Source organism: Microcaecilia unicolor, chromosome 9 (assembly GCF_901765095.1).
Source record: "Microcaecilia unicolor chromosome 9, aMicUni1.1, whole genome shotgun sequence".
NCBI classification, from domain to species: Eukaryota; Metazoa; Chordata; class Amphibia; order Gymnophiona; family Siphonopidae; genus Microcaecilia; species Microcaecilia unicolor.
In genome coordinates this window covers 166,679,805-166,696,081 of record NC_044039.1, presented here as the reverse complement: position 1 = coordinate 166,696,081, position 16,277 = coordinate 166,679,805, and the positions used below count along the sequence as shown (strand labels likewise).

The following is a 16,277-nucleotide window of genomic DNA, read 5'->3' as shown; positions in this document are numbered from 1 at the left end:
TACTGGAACAATATCAATTTGGCTTTTGAAAAGACTATGACACTGAGACATTATTGATGGTGTCAAGGCCAGCTTTGATAGGTTTTTTCTTTTTTTTGGGCGGGGGGAGGTGGGAAGAGGAATAGCCTGTTAAACATTTATCAGCACACCACTAGGCAAGCCCCATGTGTGGACAAACCCCACTAGTGGTCCAAAGATGTGTATGTGGCTATGTCGTACACCGTGCCGGTCCCGAAGCCTTCCCACTGCCACAGTCAGTTCCTGACATAGCTTCCTGTTGCCGTAGGGGTTGAATGCGGCAGTGGGAAGACTTCAGGAGTGGCACTGGCATCAGTGTGTGAAACGCTACTGCTAGTGGCGACCTCTGGAGGGGAGAAAGATGCTTTTACAACAAGTAAACAGGAGGGGGGCTTAGCTGCCAGATCACAAGCGGGTGTGAGAGAGGGATACACTCTTCCCCTTCCCTGCTAGCTATGACAAGGAGGAAGTGACCCGCCTCACAAAAGGTTACTAATCACTTCCTCCTCCTGCGCCCAGAGACGCCAAGGGTGGACCATCTGAATGATTTACTACCGCAGTGCTGGAGATTGAAGGCCAAATGAGTGAGATTTTTCTTGCGAGCCCCAGCAATGTCTAAAAGTAGTTGTGGCAGATGCACATTCCAAAAACTGACATATTCCAGTCAATAAATAGAAAATAAAATTCTTTTTTCTACCTTTGTTGTCAGAGATGCCAAGGATGGCACATCTAGAAGAGTGGTGTGTACCACCGCAATAAGTGAATTTGAAGGTTAGTGAATGAGGACTTTCTCGCAGCGCATTCAATCTATAAATTTTGTAATGGTAGTGAAGGCATTGAAGTCCAAGGAAGGGCTGCTGGCTACACTTATTGAAAAGTAAAGCCTTCATGTGTCTTTATGGATGATGTGTTACATATTTTAAACACAATTATTTCAATCACTTAACACTAAACCATATACAAACCTATGGAAACAATTCAACTGTATTACCCTTATCTGGCAGTATCTCATGATTTAATCTTGATCACAAACATGTCTGCTATAAAGACAACTAACTCCACAGATTCTGCAACATTTTCTCAAACCCCATCTGGTGTTATGACAAAACTAAAATTAAAGTTTTGCTGTCACCTCAGAGTAAGGCCAAACACATAATCCCTCTACTACAAAACACTATACAGAAACTTGTGTGAAAACACATTCAGAACCTTAACAGCACTAACTCACAAGACTCAAAAAAAAGCGACAACCTTATGCATGAAATGGCAGCACTGTAAATATTATACTATACCCCAAAACACCAATTCATTGCCTATTGAAAAAAACACACAAAACAAACATGACTGTAACTATCTCTACACAGGCAATACATATTAGCAGAGTACCACATCTTATTCCAGTGGTTTCCAAACTGTGTTATGCAGAACCCTAGAGATCCTCAAACTCTCTTCCTTAAGAAATTAGATTGTAGAATCAGTTTGTATGAACTTACACGTTTACATAAATTGAGGCTTCCTCGCTGTATGAAAAAACGTTTTAGAGGGTCTGCCATAGTAAAATGTTTGGGAATCATTGCCTTAGTTGGACACACAAAAAACCAGACTCTCAAATATGAAACAAGGGTCCACACATCAGTAATAGAGGCATGAAACTGAACTGGAAACCTCAGGAAGTCAGACTCTGCACACAACAATAATAGAGAGTGAAACTGAAATGCGAAATACCAGAGAGAGGCATTTTCAAAAGCGGACTTCCTTGTCATCAAGCAGATGAAGCCATTACGTATGGGTTGTGTCCATCAAGCAGCAGGGGGAGATAGAGAGCACTCAACTTTTCACAGTGCCTCATGGCCAGCCAGCTCCACTGCCTCTTCAGTATTCTCTATCTCCCCAAGCAGGGTGGCTGCAGCTTCTTCGAGCTCCATCAAAAATCTGCCTGGGGGTGGCTCCTGGCTTGCCAGTTGTTAGCCGGGGTGTTAGAGGCTATAGCAGCTTCACTTTGAAGGCACATAGGTTAGCCCTTTCCCTGCCTTACCCATGCCCCGTGGTTGTGGACATATTAGCTTGCTTTTCCCTGCCTTTCCCACTCATCTGAGCCTCCGGAGTTCTTATTACCTCTGCTTTCCTCACAGCGTTTAAAAAAAAAATAAAATTGTTAAAGGCCTGGGAGATCCTAAACCCCAGCGCTTGCCCGAAGATAGGCCGAGGCCTTCCTCCAAGGGCCAGGCGGTCCACTCCTCTTATAGACCTCGCTTCCATGAAGCTAGAAGGTACCGCCCGGGGCATTCTGCTAGGTTCACTTCTCGTGCCCGTTTTTCAGCAGAGGAACTCCTTTCGCTCGGACAAGCGTTCTGTAGCCACCGGCTCTAGGCCTGGAGTTCAGGGGCGACCCTCTCAATGATGGTGCGCCAGCCCCCTCCTCGCTTCCTGTCATCGGAGGACGTCTTTGCCGAGGAGTGGGCCAATATTTCCTCAGATCAGTGGGTTCTGGACCTGATCACTTTGCAAGGTCTGATACAGTTAGGGGCTGTGTCCCCGGTACCTCCCGCCGAACACGGCTACGGCCGATACTCCATCTGCTTTGTGGTGCCGCGAAAAGGTGGGTCTTTTCGCCCTATTCTGGACTTAAAAGAATTAAACAAGTCCCTGAGAGTGCGGCATTTCCACATGGAAACCCTGTGCTCCGTCATTGCTGCGGAACAGCCAGGGGAGTCTCTCATGTCTCTAGACCTGAAAGAAGCTTACTTGCATATACTAATTTGGCCCCCCGCACCAGAAGTTTCTGAGGTTTGCGGTGTTGGGAAAACATTTCCAGTTCTGGGCCTTGCCTTTTGCCCTCGCCACAGCTCTCCGAACCTTTTCGAAGGTAATGGTGGTAGTAGCTGCCTTGCTCAGACGAGAAGGTATCAGGGTTCACCCGTACCTAGACGACTGGCTCATCAGAGCAGACTCTGTAACAGAGAGCTATCAAGCTACAGCCAGAGTGGTCTCAGTACTTCAATCTCTAGGCTGGGTAGTCAATATGGCCAAAAGTCACCTGACCCCCTCGCAATCTCTAGAATATTTGGGGGCCAGGTTCGACACAGACTCGGGCTATGTATACCTACCCGAGCTAAGGCGGTGTAAGCTTCAGAATCAGGTCCGTCTGCTCCTGAGGATGCCCCGCCCGCGAGCTTGGGACATTGTCCAGCTGCTGGGATCGATGACAGCCACATTGGAAGTGGTGCCCTGGGTGAGAGCGCACCTGAGACCTCTACAGTATTCCCTACTTCAAAGATGGTCTCCAGTTTCTCAGGATTATAAATGCAGACTTTCTTGGCTCCCTGTGGCCCGACTCAGCTTGGAGTGGTGGCTCTCAGACAGCATGCTGCGGCGAGGAATGCCGCTGGCGCTCCCCGATTGGTGTCTAGTAGTGACAGATGCCAGCCTGAAGAGCTGGGGCGCACATTGCAAGGGAAAGCATGCCCAGGGTCTATGGACACCCGAGGAGTCGGAGTGGTCCATCAACCACCTGGAGTTGAAAGCGGTGTTTCAGGCGCTTCTGGCCTTTCAAGTGACCCTGGAAAGATTGGCTATCAAGAGTGATGTCGGACAACACGACAGCAGTGGCCTACATAAATCGACAAGGCGGCACTCAGTGCAGAGCACTGGCCGCGCAGGCCGAACAGATTTGCCACTGGGCCGAGCTGCATCTTCAGTTTCTGTCGGCAGTTCACATTGCAGGTCAGAGCAACGTGCAAGCCGATTATCTAAGCAGGCATCAGATCGATCCAGCAGAATGGGAACTAGCAGACGAAGTATTCCTGCAGATTTGTGCCAAATGGGGCAAGCCCGTGATGGATCTTATGTCGACCAGTTCCAATGCCAAAGTCCCGTGCTTCTGTAGCAGACGGAGGGATCCTCGCTCTGCCGGGTTGGATGCCTTGGCTCAACCCTGGCCCCTGGGTTTGCTGTATGTCTTCCCTCCGTGGCCCTTGATAGGGCGAGTGCTCCTGCGGATTTGGCTGCATCCAGGAGACGTGGTCCTTATCGCCCCGGATTGGCCCAAGAGACCTTGGTATGCGAACCTCCGACAGATGCTAGTGGAGGCTCCCCTTCCTTTACCTCTGGTACCGAACCTTTTGTCACAGGGCCCGGTAGCCATGGAGCACGCCTGCCGCTTTGGTCTTACGGCATGGCTATTGAGAGGGCGCAATTGAGGGACAAAGGCTATTCAAACACAGTCATTTCCACTCTCCTGCAGGCCCGCAAGCGTTCCACTTCCATGGCTTATGCCAGGATTTGGCGCCAGTTTGAGTCTTGGTGTGCTTCAAAAGCGATCACACCCATGCGGGCTCCTGTCTCGCCGATTCTGGACTTTTTGCAGGATGGTGTACAAATAGGCTTCGCCTCTAATTCCCTGCAGGTGCAAGTGACAGCGTTGGCCTCCCTTCGTTGTAAGGTTGAAGGCGTGTCTTTAGCTGCTTATCTAGATGTGGCATGGTTTCTTAGTGGGGTGCTTCGGCTCCGGCCTTCCGTGCGAGCACCCTGTCCAGCTTGGAACCTGGGGCTAGTTTTGAAGGCCCTGCAGGCTTCTCCTTTTGAGCCGCTTCAGCGAGCATCGGAGAAAGATTTGACACTAAAGGCCGTTTTTCTTGTGGCCATTACTTCGGCGAGACGGCTGTCAGAGCTCCAGGCGCTGTCCTGTAGAGACCCATTTCTGCAATTCTCAGAGTCCGGGGTCACGGTTCGGACCGTGCCTTCCTTCATGGCTAAGGTGGTTTCAGCGTTTCACCTAAACCAGCCTATTTTCTTGCCCTCCTTTGATAAGGAGGAGTTTCCAGAATCTTTTGGGCAGTTGCACGTGTTGAATGTGCGCAGGACTCTGCTGCAGTATCTGCGAGTTACTATCTCTTTCAGGATCTATGATCATCTATCAGGTCCTCGCAGAGGGTCTCCAGCGTCTAAAGCCACTATTGCCCGCTGGCTCAAAGAAACTATCTTTTCAGCTTATCTGCTTGCCGGCCGGTCTCTGCCTGTAGCCTTTAAGACGCATTCTACCAGAGCGATTTGTTCCTCTTGGGCTTCAATAGAAATCAAACAAAATAAAACATGGAAAAGAAAATAAGATGATACCTTTTTTATTGGACATAACTTAATACATTTCTTGATTAGCTTTCGGAGGTTGCCCTTCTTCCTCAGATTGGAAATAAGCAAATGTGCTAGCTGACAGTGTATATAAGTGAAAACATTCAAGCATTACTATGTCAGTCTGACAGGGTGGGAGGAGTGGGGTGGGTAGGAAGTATGCATGGGGACATCAAAGCATATCATTGATATTCTAACAGGGTGGGTGTGGATAGGGGAGGGGAGGGTGATCAACAGAGACATACAGCTTTATGGTTTATAATGGGCTAGGAACCCCAGATCCTTGTTAAGTCCTTTCTGTTGGGTGTTAAAATATTCAATCATTCTGACTTCAAAGGTCTTACGTTCTTGTATGGTTTTAAAGTTACCTTTGAGGATTCTCACTGTGAAATCACTGGTACAGTGTCCTGGTCCTGTAAAATGTTGACCAACAGGCGTGGGAACCCTGCTGGCACCAGTATTGTTCATATGATGTCTATGTAAATTGAATCTTGTCTTAAGCATCTGGCCTGTTTCTCCAATATAGCATCCTTCGTTACATTTTTTACACTGAATGATATATACCACATTGGAAGATGAGCAAGTGAAAGATCCCTTTATGTTGAATATCTTTCCTTTGTGGATGACTTTGGGGTCCTGTGAAATATTTTGGCATAGTTTGCAACTGGATAAATTACAGGGAAGTGTGCCCTTCTGTTCCTTTTCAGTCTGTGAAGGAAGTTTACTTCTGATTAGCTTGTGTTTTAAATTGGGTGGCTGTCGGAAGGCCAGTACTGGTGGGGATGGGAATATCTCTTTCACTAATTCATCCTCCTGGAGTATAGGTTGTAGATCTCTTATGATTTTCCTCAGTTTTTCCAGCTCTGGATTGTATGTCACTACAAGCGGGATTCTGTCTGTGGATTTTTTCTTTTTGTACTGTAGCAGATTCTCCCTGGGTGTTTTGAGGGAGGAGGCAATATTCTTGGAGATTATTTTGGGGTTGTAGCCCTTCTGTTTGAAGGATTCAGTCAGGGTTTTAAGGTGTCTGTCTCTGTCCCCTGGGTCAGAGCAGATACGGTGGTATCTTGTGGCTTGGCTGTAAATGATGGATCTTTTTGTATGTGAAGGATGGAAGCTGGAGTTGTGGAGGTAGCTACATCTGTCTGGGTTTCTTGTATATAGATGTTTGTATACAGCCATCACTGATTGAGACCGTGGTGTCCAAAAAATTGACTTTTTCTGGGGAGTAGTCAATTTTGAATCTGATTGTAGGATGGTATGTATTGAATGCAGAATAAAATTGTTTCAGAGTTTCTTCACCCTCTGTCCAAATCATAAAAATGTCATCGATGTACCGGTAGTATTTTAGAGGTTTGGTCTGGTGTGTATGCAGAAATGTCTCTTCCAGTTCTTGGGCTGAAACTGGAGCACTCTCTCGTCAAGAGATATGCAGTGCAGCAACATGGGCTTCTAAGCTCTCTTTTGCCCGACATTACAGGCTGGATGTGGCTGCTAGGAGGGATGCGCGTTTTGGAGCACAAGTGCTAGCGCGTGGTGTGACCTGTTCCCACCCTATATAGGGATTGCTTTGTTACATCCCATACGTAATGGCTTCATCTGCTTGATGACAAGGAAGGGAAAATTAGGTTCTTACCTTGGTAATTTTCTTTCCTTTAGTCATAGCAGATGAAGCCATGAGCCCTCCCTGTATGATTGTCTGTATGCTGTGAATCTGTTTCAGGTTCTGTTCTTGTTTCCTGAAGTTCCTTCCTTGGGAGAAAGTTAGAAAACAGTCTTCAGGATTCATGTTCACTTATAGGAGGATGAGTCCATTCCCTCCAGTTTATGTTTTGGAGGATGAGTTTATTCCCTCCAGGAAGGTGCGTGTATCCCCCGCCAGTTATACAATAAGGAGGACGAGTTTATTCTCTCCTTTTGAGTTCATGCCCTTGTTAAGGGGCCATCGTTCGCTGTGAGGAAAGTTCATGTTATTCCCATTGCGGTTTGCCATACTGCTTTGGAAGCTTCAAATACTGAAGAGGCAGTGGAGCTGGCTGGCCATGAGGCACTGTGAAAAGTTGAGTGCTCTCTATCTGCCCCTGCTGGTTGATGGACACAACCTGTACGTAATGGCTTCATCTGCTATGACTAAAGGAAAGAAAATTACCAAGGTAAGAACCTAATTTTCCCATACCCCAATTAATAAATTCAGAATGAAATACTTTTTCTACCGTTTTATTGTCTGAGCATTTTATTTTCTATTTGTGTTGGTCACAATTTTGTCAGGTTTTTTTTCCTGTCTGTACAGCCAGGAGACAAAGATTAACCCCCCCCCCCCCCCCCCAAATAAAATACCTTTACAACCCAACAGACTTGAAGAAAAAGTAAATATATGCCACAGAACTGGAAAATGTTGGCATATTTAGACTGAATCTAGACTTCTGAATGAAGGTAGCTGTGCCCTCATTATTCAATATCTTTCTTTTAAATTATATTATTAAACGATATTAAGTGCATTTTTTTAAAGTATACCATTGCATTCCACAAAACAAGTTCCCACAAATCATCTTTCTCTTTTGATCTAGCACAGGAAAAAAATTCTAAATGCTCCCAGGTTTCAACGTAATTCATGTTTGATGTGGGATATAAATTTCATAAATAAAATAAATAGAAAATCTGAATGTTGAGCACCTGATTTTCATAACCTGATGTCTGTTTTAGTGGCCCTTTACCAGGAGAAAAAAATCTCTGCATGAATATAACACATGCTAGGCTGTCCCTATAACTGGCCCCTTCAGGTGACACACCAGTTACGATTTATAACAAATTACTACTGTACCTACGAAAAGTTATTCCGTTTTTATACTTCCTCTGTGTACATCCATATACTGCACAAGCTGGCATGTTTGAAAATATAAGTGAGATTAAATAACGATACTACCAGCAATAAAGAATGACAACACGGGTGCAGCAACTCACGTTTGCTTTGATTTGAGTGTACAGTACGGCTGGGGGGACAGCTGCACTCGGTGAGGGGAAGCAGAGACCAACCTCTGTGGCTTCAACTTTTGACGTGCAGTCTCCTGTTCTCAATCTAACCTCCATGGCTTCAGCCTGCCTCCGGGCTTTGTGCCTTCCGTGTAATGTGACCCACCCTTGCAGAAGCATGAAGTTGCGTCGATGAGGGCAGGATGCGTCATACCGGAGACCCAAAGCCCCGAGACAGGCTGATTCAATGGAAGCAGTGCTGCTACCGGGTCTGGCAGCAAGGAAAAAAACGTTACAGGAACCGGGGGGGGGGGGGGGGGGGGGAGAGTGGAGAAGGACAGATATTGGAACTGGGAAGGGGGGAGGAGGAAAGGGAGAGATGCTGGATACCAGGTGCCTCTTCTGAATGCGTGAGGGGGGGGGGAGCTTTGGTGTGTGAGCTGGAGTTGGGGGCCCAATGCGTGTAACTAGGTAGTCTGTGTGTGGACTTAGACCCAACTGTTTATGTAAACTGCGGGATCGTGGTTCACATAAACAGTTGAGTCTAAGCTGGCACAGGAGGAGACAGTGACCTATTGTAACCTCTTCTTGCTCCTTGAACTGTACTGGAGGGCTCAACAACCGACTCGTAAAATTCATTAAAAAATTAACAACCAGCTCTTGCGAGCTGGCTCCAGCACACCATTAGTCTTGGCTTTCTTTTTGGTCATTAGGGAAATAGGTTAAAGGAAAACACCAGCAGGAGGAAAGGAAGAACATGAAGTGCGTGACAGTTTTTCCCAAGGTGAACAGCTTTGTTTCTGCTATCTTGATTCAAGATATAGGAACATTTTGGTCACCATTCTGCAATATAACTACTATGTGGAGCCAGAAATACTTCCTAATTTTAGTCTATTAGAGATTGAAAATACCAGCTGTATTTACAGAAGCAGGAAATATGTCATGCAGAAATATAGATACATAAATACTACTGTTCCCGTCTTGTGAAACATTACAAAAAGGGATTAGCTGTAGTTTTTTAGCCAACACATTATATCAGATTGTTTGGTTTCGGAGGGGTTAGCTGTGAGTTTTTGTGCTGTTTTTTTTTTGTTTGTTTTTTGTGGGCATGGGGAACAAGGGTTCCCATGAGTAATCACATGCCTGCAGTAACTGTTTCTATGCTCCCAGTTCCAAGGTTCCATTTCTCGTTTTACTAAGAACATGAGCCATGCCAAATCAAACCAAAGTCCATGGAGCTGAGTATCCTCCTTCCAACAGTGTCTCCAGGTCCAGGTCACAAATACACATCAGATCCCAAAAATTAGATCGTATATCGGTTTGTTTCTAGTGATAAGGGTTGATGTTCCTAAGTCTGCCTGGCTGCTAATTTTGTGGGATTTTTCATCTAATAAGTGGTCCAAATCTCTTGAATATTATGTTGCTTTTAAGTACAAAATTCAGAACAGGTTTCACAGCTTTAATTGTGTGCTCTGTGTATGTGGGTTTTTTTTAAAAAGGTTTTTTTTTTTGTTTGTTTTTTTTTGTTCAGTCTTCTGGGCCATATTTTCACGGTGTATCCTCTTTAGTATTTTTTTATTTATTTGTAGTATTTATACCCCGCTCTTTCCCGCTCGATAGCAGGTTCTGTGCGGCTTACATGGCATGGTACAAAGTAACACAGAGTTAATAGAAAGTATGGAACAGAGTATCAGAGATGACATTATTACATAGAGTAGGACAATAGTGAGAGATGTGGGGAAAGGATTGGTATTTGGGTAATACTAGTTTTGTGGAGTTGGGTTCGAGAGTTAGGATGGTTCATTTGGGTAGGCTTGTTTGAGGAGGTAAGCTTCAGCAGTTTCCGGAAGGGTAGGTGTTCATTGGTTTTCCTGATGTGTCGAGGTATGGCATTCCAGAGTTGGCTGCCTATAACAGAAAAGTTGGATGTGTAGCAGGTTTTGTATTTGAGGCCTTTGCAGTTGGGAAGATGAAGATTGAGATATGTTCGTGAAGATTTGTGCCAGTTCCTAGGTGGAAGATCGATCAGGTTGGACATGTAGCTTGGGGATTTGCCATTGAGGATCTTGTGGATCATTGTGTGGGCTTTGAAGTTAATGCGTTCCTTGATGAAAGATCCAGTTGCTTTACCCTGCACTAGGAATGCTAAACCTGTTGGTACTGTCATAGAAATCTGGGAACCCAACTTTACCCCCAGATTGTGCAGGGAATTTCCAAAAGGAACTATAAACCCCATAGCTGTTTTCATCACTACTGAAGAGCAACTGAGGTGGCTGATCCAAAGTCTTTCTCTTTTTTTACATTGAGGACCTCTGTGGCACCCCACATATAATCATGTTTGCATCTTGCAGGGAGGATGGGGAGAAGTATTTTTCTTTTTGACTTATATTTTTTTTAGGTATGGAGGATCATAAGAGCATAGGCCTTCCATTCTATACCTAAAGGGTTGACTTGTAAAGGGGGAGGAGTTGTAAGTGAGAGGGAGTAAAAATAATAAAAATGATGAGATCTTTTATACCTGTTTGACATTATACTGGTGGGAGACCTACTAATTCTCTAATCTATATAATTTGATTTGTATCAGACTTTCTTTGGTTTTCAAAAATAAAATTGTTTAAATGTTAGGTTCTCTGGTGTCTAGCACATGTGCTTTATCTTCACCTTAAATTGTCTTCCCTCTAAGAAGGATAAGATCAGTTGTAAAACCTTTCCCCCTAGTTCTATTATTGGACATCAAACTACAAAAATATGACATCAAATACAAGTAGATAAACAGCTGCAATCAAAACTGGACAATTCTTATCCAGTTGATTATACACCAGATTTATTACTGCCAATAATAATCCATATATGAACTTGTATAAAACCTTGTCTGTCCTACATCCAAGACTACAGTTTCTTCAAGAAAATCCCCCACCTGGATAACTACCTTTCTTCCCCCTCCTCCCTGCCCCAAATGAGCTTGGCCACAAAAGGCAGGTTTGCCCCAAGTCTACAGTTAAAACACACAATGCCTGATCCAAACCTGACTTTTTAAATATAGCAGGAAGCCCCACATGGTAGGTAAAGTCTTGAGTCAGTGAAGCATGAATAAGCTTGTACATCGTCACACCTGTAAACTAAGATGTTTCCTCACTCTATTCATTCCCCATTGTACTGAAGTCCTCTTCCAAAGTGACCTCTCTCTCTCTCCACCCACCTATTTCCTGTGCATCGGTCTTCCCCAACCCCCCTGCCCTTGCCTCATAATGTTTTATCTGTTTAGAAATAAAATAATCTGCCATTGCATCTTCAGAATACTCTCACCCTTCCCCCTTTACCAAGCAGATGATCAACAATCTGTTTAAAAAAAAAATCTACTCATTATTTGAAGTTGCAGATTTGCAATAGACATCTCTCGATACTGAATTGGAAAGAACTCATTTTACTTGCTGCTTCCCCCCCCCCCCCTCCTGTAAGTCATTTTATCTCCTTGAGTGATGCCACAACTTTTCCAGCTGAGGCATCTATTTATTAACTAGTCTGAACACCATCTCCCCTTTCTCTTCCACCCTGTCTGAAGTCCGCTTTAAAGCTGCATCCCATTCTGCTTTTAAATCCTCAACCTACCTGACCCATTGTGTCCAATGATCTCTGAACAAAAGCCCTGCTCACAGTTTACCCTCATTGATTTTACTACACCCTAACCACCACCTGAGGAGGTGCTTTGTGAGTTAAAAATAAATAAGTAAATAAATAAAATGAAAAAATGATAGTGATCTGAGCCATACCTTGCTGTAATATAAAATTAGACTTATTCTGTGGTTCATCAGACATATTAAATACAAAGTGTTTCCTCCATAACGGTTTGGCCTTTTATGATCTCTTTTAATCCTGCAGCTTCCAATGTATCCACTATTAAAGCAAAGGCATTTCGACTTTCTCTCTTGTTTGAATGAAAATCACCACCTAATAGCTATAAAATCATCAAATTCCAACTGTCATGCCACAGGCTCCCCAGCCCTTCACAGTATATGCCTTATACTGCAGAACAATAGAGGCTGTGATCTACACGCAGATAATCTACAGGAGAACAATGCAGATCAGAGTGAAAGTAGAAATACATTCTTCATTAAAATCAGTTGCCCGACATGACCACATTTCACCTCCTGGAGGCTGTCAGGTGCTTATTCCACTATATTAAAAAAAAATACACACAAATAATAAATAATAAAAAACATATTAGTTAATTATTAATGCAGTTAAGATTAATCCAAATAAAATTAATTTATTAATCCAGTTGAGTAATCCAAATAAAACTAACTCAAAAACAAGTACAAATATGTTAATTAACATATACTAACAATATTTTTATGCTTTGTTAAAACACATTCAATTATTAATCTTCAAAAAACATATAAAACATATTATACAAAAAAACAACTTAAAAGGGACATGTACCTATTAGTAACCTACAATCCGTATCTCCACCTCTTCAATATGGCTTCATCTTGTAAATAACCAGAAAACACAAATCTTCAAACTTATGTTGCATTTTAACATATGTTCAACAAGTGATTTGTCTACAATTTTCCTTTTGATAGCACTTATGTTCTATAATTTTATACAGTGCATGCAATGTTTTGCCCACATATGGGAGCTTACATGGGCAGATAACTAACTACACTACTTTCTCTGTTTTACAATTAAAGAAATACCTTAACTCATAACACTGTTTGTGGATATTCAAAATATTTAGTCTTCAAATTAATGGAACAGACTGAACAATTATAGCATGGGTAGTGACCCCAAACAGCATTCTTCTCATTCTCATTGGTATTGCTGAGGGTACTATCAAATCTTTAAGATTTCTGCTCTTTTTATAAGCAACTAGCAAATACTTATCAGCAAATGCCAGTATAGCCTGTATGATATGCCAGTGTTTTCCCTAAATATTTTGAAATCATTAAACATATGGTCATTCATTGGAATATTAACCACTTTGTTCATATCTTCCCTTGATTTGGAGGCTAGAAGAGTTTTTCTATCATACTATCCTATATTAATGTATTTTTCAGGATAACCCCTATCTCGAAACCTTCGCTTCATTGCTTCACTTTGTGCACATCTTCCTGTTGAGAGTAAATCCTTCTAACCCTTAAAAATTGACTAAACGGTAAATTCTTTTTTTCAATACTATGAGAGCTATCAAAGTGCAATAATTTGTATCTGTAGGCTTTTGAGAGAGTAGTTTCCAACTTCCCATTCATATTTTCAGTAGTGATATCTATAAATGCCACCTCTTTTTTGACTGTAATTGAGTACAAACTTTGTCAGCTATGAAATTGACTCAATTCCTTTATTCCCCCCTCCCAACTAAAAATAGCATCTATGTGTATCTTCTGTAGTTTAGTTCTTATAAGAATTACCTTTGAGAAACTTATCTTCAAATTCTACTACGTAAATGTTGGCCAGTGGGAGAGCCTTGGTGACTCCCATGGCAGTACCTTTTATTTGTTTAAAAAAATTTCCTTCAAAAGCAAAATAATTCTCTTGTAAAGACAAACCTGCCAGTTCTATAATAAATTCAGTAGGTACGTGTGAATGTGAAGTCCTATTTCTCAAAGATTCTCTAGTATTCAGTGCAACCTTCTGGGGGATGTTTGTATGGAGAAACTCCAAATCCAGAGTTGCAAGAATAGTTTTTTCATTTACCTGTATATTTTCTAATATATTATGACTTGAATCTCTTAACATATGAGGGTCAGAAGCGGAGCCAGATTGACTTTGCGGGGGGAGCGAGAGCGGCGCGAGAGCAGACTTCCGCCGGCACTGGAGCACATTTTCAATGCAACACATTGAGAAAAAAATTGGCGCCAGAGCTGGCAGAACTCTATTTGGGGGAGCGGCCGCTCCCCTGGCACCCCCCCTGGCTACGCCACTGATGAGGGTATGTGTTATACAAGTGGTTGCAGAAATGCATCTACAAATGTAGACAAGGGTTCCAACTCTGAGCCTATTCACTTCCTTTTTGAAATAACTCATCTGATTTTGTCCTGTGAAAGTGAGATGAGAAGCTGTGTCTCTGCCCCTACATTAATTTGCCTTTCAGGAGTTGCTAATTGCAGTCTTTGATGTGCTTTTTTACTAGACAACCAAACAGCAGCAGGGAACCAAGGAAGGACACACATAGCAAGAGTTTATCCAAATGCCAACTTTAATGGAAACAGAACCCAACCCCAAGTTTCGGAAAAAAAAACTGTCAGGGGTCACATAGGTTTCCACAATACATTCACAGATTAAATGTATTTATTGCAGTGCCTGTGTTTATAAGAAAATTGAGATCCAGTGTCAAAAGTAAAAGAATGCAGCCAACAGCATCTGCATAGAAAAAGCTCTGGTCTAATTCTAAAAGTCAGTAACCACCGAGTCAATAACCTATGTAACCCCTAAGTTTTTTTTGTTTTGTTTTGGTTTTTTTTTTTTTTCTAAAACTTGGCCAGATTAGGTCCTTGACATTTGGATAAACTCTTGCTGTGTTTGTCCTTCCTTGGATTACTGCTGCTAAGTTTGGTTGTCTGTTCTTCTGCATTAGACTGTCTTCTCTTTGTGCTTTTTACTAGCCAGGGGAAGCCTTTTTTGCCCCTTGTTAGTGGTTTTGTTAACCCCTGATGCAGCCTGTTTGGCAAAACGTGGCCACATCAGTTCTATTTTAATAAAGAATTTTTAAGACTCCAGGTCTACTTTGTTTCTCTGCTTGTTGGTTTCTATGGACTTGAGGAGCCTCTTCTCATGTGTGCCAGCCTCTTTTGGTTCCACCAAAACTTGTGCCAGCTGCTCCTTTCTACTACGTGCTTGATCTGGCGCCACTAAATTAGCTATAGAGAGGGGAGCTCCTTTCTTTGCTCCTGCTACTCTGGCTGCCAGTACCATACAGTTGCTAAAATCCGAGAGAATCTACTTTTTCATGTGTAGTACAGGAATTGTTCTCTGCTTTCAATTCCTGTGAGGTGCCAGTGGCTAGAGTGGCTTGAGCTAAGAAAGGAGCTTCCTTCTCTGCAGTGGATTTAATGGTTCTGGGCAGATGGGAGAAGGGGGATGATGAGACCAGTCAGATGCTGGGCTGGGTAAAGGGGGCAGGTGGGAGCTGGGGCTTGGAGATGGGCTTGGTACAGGGGATGAGAGGAGGGCATTGGTGGTGGGAGAAGGACAGATTTTGAGGAAGGAAGAACATGGTCATATACAGGGGAAGGTGAAGGATGAAAGATGGAATAGAAAAATATTGGAGGAGGTGAGTGGATGCTAGGGGACTGGAGAGGAAAATATGGAAGAAATAAAGACAGTGGCTGCCAGGGAAAGAGGAAAAAGAGGGCTACAAGGATTGAAGGTGACATCGGTGAGAGAGGGTGGAAATACGGTAAGTAAAAGGGGAAATGGGAACCTGAATAAAGGGATAAGATGTAAGAAAAAGGTTGGAGGTAGAGGAGAGAGATGAATAACAGGGAAGAGATGTGAAAGAGATTGAGGCCTGGGAGGTGATGAATACAAGGGCTGAAAATGGAGGGACTGAAAAGTGAGTGAAATTCAGGCTGGAGAAGGGAATGAGGGGGGTGGGGATGGGAGGAGAAGGGAAGAAAGTGTAGGAAGTGGAAAGCTGATAAGTAGGTGAAAGAAGAGACTGAGGATTTTGGGGAGGAGGGATGAAATCAAGTTATAGGTTCATAAAAAGGCAGATGAGAGAACATACATAGTAACATAACATAGTAGATGACGGCAGAAAAAGTCCTGCACGGTCCATCCAGTCTGCCCAACAAGATAAACTCATATGTGCTACTTTTTGTGTGTACCCTACTTTGATTTGTACCTGTCCTCTTCAGGACACAGACCGTAGAAGTCTGCCCCGCCTCCCACCACCCAGACATTTGGTGTTACAGAAGGAAATGGAGACAAATTTAAACAGAAGGGTTATAGTCTGAGATGGCTGCTTGAGCGGGGAGCTCCTCACCATCGCATTAAAACTTAGCAGCCCCAGTTCATCCTGAGTAATTCTGGTTTTGACTTTGCTGGAAGGAATCCTGATACCCCAGGAGTACAGTTCAGCTGAATATGTTGTGTCCGAAGGCGGTGAATCTACAATATTTTGCCTATCAGCAACGCACAGTGGCTTTGAGCCTAGACTGTGG

General features: G+C 43.4%; 1 protein-coding gene across 1 annotated transcript in view; it reads left to right on the top strand.

Moving 5' to 3' along the window:
- The window catches only part of FERMT2 (fermitin family member 2), a gene marked incomplete in the record, with an annotated part of 189,979 nt that overhangs the window by 15,214 nt on the left and 158,488 nt on the right, over nucleotides 1–16,277 (top strand).